Source organism: Triticum aestivum, chromosome 3B (assembly GCF_018294505.1).
Source record: "Triticum aestivum cultivar Chinese Spring chromosome 3B, IWGSC CS RefSeq v2.1, whole genome shotgun sequence".
Classification (NCBI taxonomy): Eukaryota; Viridiplantae; Streptophyta; class Magnoliopsida; order Poales; family Poaceae; genus Triticum; species Triticum aestivum.
Window position 1 is genome coordinate 59,858,858 of NC_057801.1, and position 5,843 is coordinate 59,864,700.

Genomic DNA, 5,843 nt, shown 5'->3' on the forward strand with positions numbered 1-5,843 from the left:
GTATCTATCTAAACATACAAGTAAGAATATTTTTCCTTTCAGAAAGAAGATAAGAACAAGAGGCTCACCACGGTGGTGCCGGCGATGAGATCGGCGTGGGTGATCGACGGCGGTGAAGACGGGGACGGGGCGTGACGGACCGCTAAACCTAGACAAATATTGAGGAAAATGGAGCTTGGAGGTCGAGCTTGGAGAGGAGAAAGCTTAAGTAGTGTTGCTCGGGCATTCCATCGAACGCCTTGTGTGCATAGGAGGTGAGCTAGAGCACCACCAAGCCCTCTCCCCCCCGGCGGCCAGAAAAAACAGAACAATGTGCTCTGCTCTTACGAGAGGGGGTATATATAGGTACCTCATTGGTCCCAGTTGGTGGCATGAACCGGGACTAAAGGGCAGCCTTTGGTCCCGGTTCAAGCCACCAACCGGGACCAACGGTGGTGGGCCAGGAGCGAGGCCCATTGATCCCGATTCGTCCCACCAATCGGGACCAAAAGGTGCAGACGAACCGGGACCAATGGCCCACGTGACCCGGCCGGCCCCCGGGGCTCACGAACCGGGTCCAATGCCCCATTGGTTCCGATTCTGGACTGAACCGTGACTAATGGGCTGACCCGACCTGGACCTTTGCCCCCTTTTCTACTAGTGTGCGTGTGTATGTATGAACTTGCTTTATGTTGGTTGGCATGGTTTGCTTTATTTATAAAGCGAGGCGTGGACCCAATGGGCTGCCTCTTCCACAAAGTGGAGAGGGACTAATGGGCTGCCTCTTCCACAAGGTGGAGAGGGATTTCCTGGCACAGACCGGGGACCCAACCGGAACCGGCACCGGAGGTGATTCTGTGCACAAGATCCTTCATGGAGACCAAGATCGGTTTTTCAACGACGAGATCCGTCCGGAATTGAGGCATTCAAAGGCAGGCACCATCGCCATGGCAGGTGCATCGCAGTTCTACTTCACCTTGCGGGACGGCGTGGACGGTCTTGATGGTAAACACACTGTGTTTGGGATGGTCGCTGAAGGTGAAGGTTTCGACACACTCGCAAAGATAAATGAATCATCCGTTGATGATAAAGGGAGGCCATTCATGGACATAAGGATTAAACAATAAACATACATATGTCTTGGACGATCCTTTCGACGATCCTCCCCAGCTCGCAGAACTCATCCCTACGAATTCTCCTGTGGGAAAGCCACGTGATGAGATTGCAGAACAGCGCTCCGAGGTCCCTTTCGATGAGCAGCTTGAGGAGATGACCTGCTCTGAAGATGCACTCTCTAATAATGTCGTCATCGTTAGCTGCGATCACTGCGGCGGACACATTCCAGGAGTCGAACAGGCAGACAATGTCTTGTATGTTTCTGAACTTAACCCAATTACACAAGACGAGGATCTGCGTACAATCTTTTCTCGTTTCGGAACCGTGACATCGGCTGAAATAATTCGTGACAGCAAGACTGGAGATAGCTTATGCTATGCTTTCATTGAATTTGAGGCAAAGGAGGCCTGTGAGCGTGCATATTGTAAGATGGAGAATAGCCTGATTCATGACAGGAGGATCCAGGTTTATTTTACAGTAGGTGTTCCAAAACTGTGGGGTCGGTTCTGGCAAAGCAAACAAAAAGCAAATAAAGATGGGCGCCTCAAGTGTGATGCCCCAGATCACCTGGCCCGAGATTGTGATCAACGTGTTGAGGAGGAAAACAAAGGCACCAATTCTGTTGTGAAAGATCAAAACACTCACAGAGGCGGGAACAACCGCAGAAGTTATGATTTAGTATTCGACGATGACGGTACTAATGCTGATCTGGAAGATCGTCCAGGTGCCGATCGAAATAAGATACGGAAAGTAGAAGCTTCCCCCTCGGGGTGACCGCGACATGAGCAGGCGGGGAAGAAATCATCGTGATGAGAGAAGGAAGCAAGCAAGGCAAAGAAGATGATAGGCTTTTAAATTTCTCAGCTATCTTATTCAAAATATCCCACAAAATGCCAGAACTAGCAAAATTTCAATTGAAAAAATCACTGAAGTAGACGACCAGTTTCCTACTATACCAGTGAGTTCTGCTTAAGTGTTCAGTCTGCTTGTTTCTTCATTCGTGATACATTCTCCTTCATAGATATGATACTATGATAATCGTGTTAAAATTTTATAACTTCAAGTTGAAATGATGTTTCCCACTATATATATGATACTGGTATAGCTATACGTGGTTCCTATTTATTTATTGCATTTGTTGCTAACAAGCTCTTAGATATGATACATCTAACTCTGAATTTTCTAAACTATCTGAACCGAAAGGTTCATTTCATACAATACTATGATAATCATGATTCGTTTAGGCGTTTAGTAGCAGTTAGATATTTGGCATTTGGCAAGCTACTTATTTTTTGTTCTTAAATAATCTGTACATACTACTACTGTGCGCAAAAACAAAATCACCAGATAATTAACAAAAACTCTAGAAGTTTAGTCTCATTTACCAAGCAGAGCTGGCTTTTCACGCCGTGTATATAGCTTTGAAAAATAAGCACAGAAGGTTAGCTTCACTTTGGCGTCGGAAGCGAAATCACACAGGTGGCGGAGCGCGGTTGGGAGTAGGTTAGTAGAGGAAATTTTAAAGGTCTGTAAAAGCAAGAACAACATCCACGTGCGGTTCTTTGCTGAGCTCAGGGTGTTGGGAAATAGCACATTACTAGTTGTTCTTGATTGGAGTTCCAATACTTGCGATATTGTTATCACAATCTCATTTGTGTCTGCATATAAAAAGAAGTCAGAGATGCAGATATCATAGTTCATTTTCGGAATAGAAATTCAAGTCGGATGATACTGAGGTACAAGTGTACAACCACATCGAAGCTGCAAGGCCTCAACAGGTGACTATCCTACGGTCAGGTGTGTAGAGGTTTATGCGCTTGTTCATTACACTGACAGTCACGTTTTGCACGGTCAATCGATGTTGCTGCAGTGCTACCCGTTCGACAGTAAGGGTTGCAGGGATTGCCCATTGTGATTTGTGAGAACCCCATTCCGTGTAACATATCCTCCAGATTTTATTCAAGTCAAGGAATATTTTTAGGTTCTTTTCCTAGATGAAACGGAATACCTATTTATAATTAATTCCTAATAATTATACAAAAGCATTCCAGATAGACTGGGCAAAAAAAGGGTTTCATTTGGATTCCCCTATTTTGAAAATCTCATATTAATTTCCTTCATATGAACAGAAAAATAGTCCTTTCGAGCACCCCATTCGCGTGAAGAAAAAGTAGCCGTGGCAAATTACAGAACCTTGTCTCTCTTACCTTCTGCATTTGTACGGCTGTCCTAACGTGGGGTCCCTCCTAAGTGCAACATCAATTGGTAAATGACTGGAGGTACTCAAAATTATCCATTGACAAAGGTAAAGTCTCTACCACCTCTAGTGTAGAATAAATATTTTTTGTGATCAAGTTTGTATCTCTGAATACTACTTCTAGTAGAGTGCTCACTTCGCCTACAATTGTTGCACTCAACTGCTGCTGCATCATTCATATGAACTGCAATTGCTTTTGGGTTCCGCGCTTCTTGTGGTCTTTTTTTTAATGTTCATCTCAGAGACAGGTTGCGGAGAAGTGTATACCAATTTGGAGGAATAAAATCTTTGACACAAGAGGCACAATGACCATGTATAATCATCGAAGGTAATACTAGTAGTATGGTGAATAGCAGCATCCATTGGACCAAATTTGAAGAATGTCAAGGTTTAGCATCTAGCTAGCTGCTAGCTTGCATATACAAAGGATAGAAGTAAAATGATACTAGTATGATTGTCGCTGAATCTACCTTATCGCATTTGGACCACAGAACACATGTATGATATTCTTGACCAATTCTCTTAAAATGTACGATTGGCAAAACAATATGCATACAAAGATGGCATATGGTAGGGTTCAATCTTTCTAGTGACATGCGACATAAAAAAAGCAGCACAATCCTTAGACTGCCAAAATAACTTGCATCAAGAATATGAATAAAAATGTTTGACAGGTGCCTTAATTGGGCCATGGAAAATCAGTTTCTTCAGCTTCAGCTCTTGCGTCTCGTCATCCCGCAGCTCAGGCAGCAAAGTAGAGTAACTCTGATCAACCGAGATGTCGTCGACATGGACGGTGCATCGCTTCTGCCAGCCGTCCCAAGAGACCCTTCTGTTCCACACGGTGGCTCTCCAGCCTTCCCCGCTGGTCGAGAGATCAGGCCCACCAGGGCCATCGTGTTTGATCTCGATGAGCTTGATGAGACCGTCGTCGCAGCAGGCGACGTTGAAGAAATACCGCGAGGCGCAACGGGGCAATGGGATTAAATCGATGATAGGACGTCCATCGTCGAACAGGTTGTGGAGAAGGAGAATGCCATGGTCGGAGTCAACCCAGCCCATCGAGCCTTCTCCGACCGTGATCTGCTTGGAGAAGGTGTGTTGGTCGCACAATCGCTTGTCAGAGACCGATAGGTGCACCAAGGACGCGTGGTTGCTCCTCCATGCCCCCGTTTCGGATGAGAAGAGGTAGGTGTCAAAGCGCCAGAAATCGCCATCGAGGGTCCAGTTGTGGACCTTGCGGTCGACGAAGGCCACGGCGTAGTGCTCGCCACCGCGGGGCAGGAGGCCGAAAATCGTGTGCCAGCCGTTGAAGGCAGGACTGGGATGCGGGAGCAGTCGCAGCGATGGCTGAGTAACGGTGGGGCCGGGGCCGGGGCCGCGGCCGCGGGCTGTGTAGACGAAGTAGTGCTGGGTGGACCCCCATGGTGCGACGCTGAAGAGGACGAAGGCGTCCTGGCGCAGATGAGCGAGGAAGTGAACTTTTGGTAGCCGGGGCAGCGGACGGAGAAGTAGGAGACGCCCGGCGGTTTTCGTCGCTCTGAGGAATCGTAAAGCAAAAAGAGGATCGACGGGCAACAAGGGAATCCTTTCCCTTGGTAGTAGCCAGCGTACGGATTGGATTAGCGACGACCACGATTGGAATGAAGAGAAAATGCAGGAATATCTTGTCTTGATTACAAAGACGAGACTAGATTTGATGGCCACGGGTGCTCCAGCTCTTGTTTTGCTTTGCTCCACCACCTGCATGCGGGAATCATAACCTGTGGGTTGCTTGGATTGTGTTGGTGTGACACCACAACAAACAGCTCCACAGATGCTTCGACAAACCTGTTCCATGCCTACTGGATCAAGATCAAGTGGCGGCGGATCCAAGTCCAATTTGAACAAGAACCTCCTCCTTCACCACATGGATTATTGCACCGCCTCCTCCGGCCGCGACCGCCCGGCGTCCAAGTCCCAAGTCTCCCATCTGATACAATACAACAGGGAAGAGTTCGTTACTTGTGGTACTTGTGGTTTCATATGGTTGTGCTTTCATCATGCTTAAAAAAGGCCACGTTATAAAATGGCCATGACTAAATTTAAAACAGAGAGCAAGTTGAAGTGCTAAAATCTCAAATCCCTTAACCAGAAACAGGGACGAATTTGTTACTTGTGTTTTCATATGGTTGTGCTTCATCGAGCATAGAAAAAGCAAGTGCTATAAAATGCCAAAATGACCATAACCAAATAAAAACAAAGAATACATTAAAGTGATAAATTTTCAAACCCCTTAACAAGATAGAGATGTTCTGAATTTCACAAGGCTTTTATCTTGAACTGCAGAGTCTTACAATGAATTCAATTCAGGACCAGTTTTTGACAAGCCCCAGCCATTCATGTGCAAACCCAAAATAGGACCAAGGCCAACAGCGAGACTTTCTTTCTTTTCACGAAGCCGAAGTTCCAATCAATCACAGATGCAGCAGACCGGTCACAATGCACCACC

The 5,843-nt window shown here is 46.4% G+C and overlaps 1 pseudogene; it reads left to right on the forward strand.

Annotated features, from left to right (window-relative positions):
* Positions 1-752: 752 nt before the first annotated feature.
* On the forward strand, positions 753-3,010 carry LOC123067295 (peptidyl-prolyl cis-trans isomerase CYP59-like; annotated as a pseudogene).
* The last annotated feature ends 2,833 nt before the right edge of the window (positions 3,011-5,843 follow it).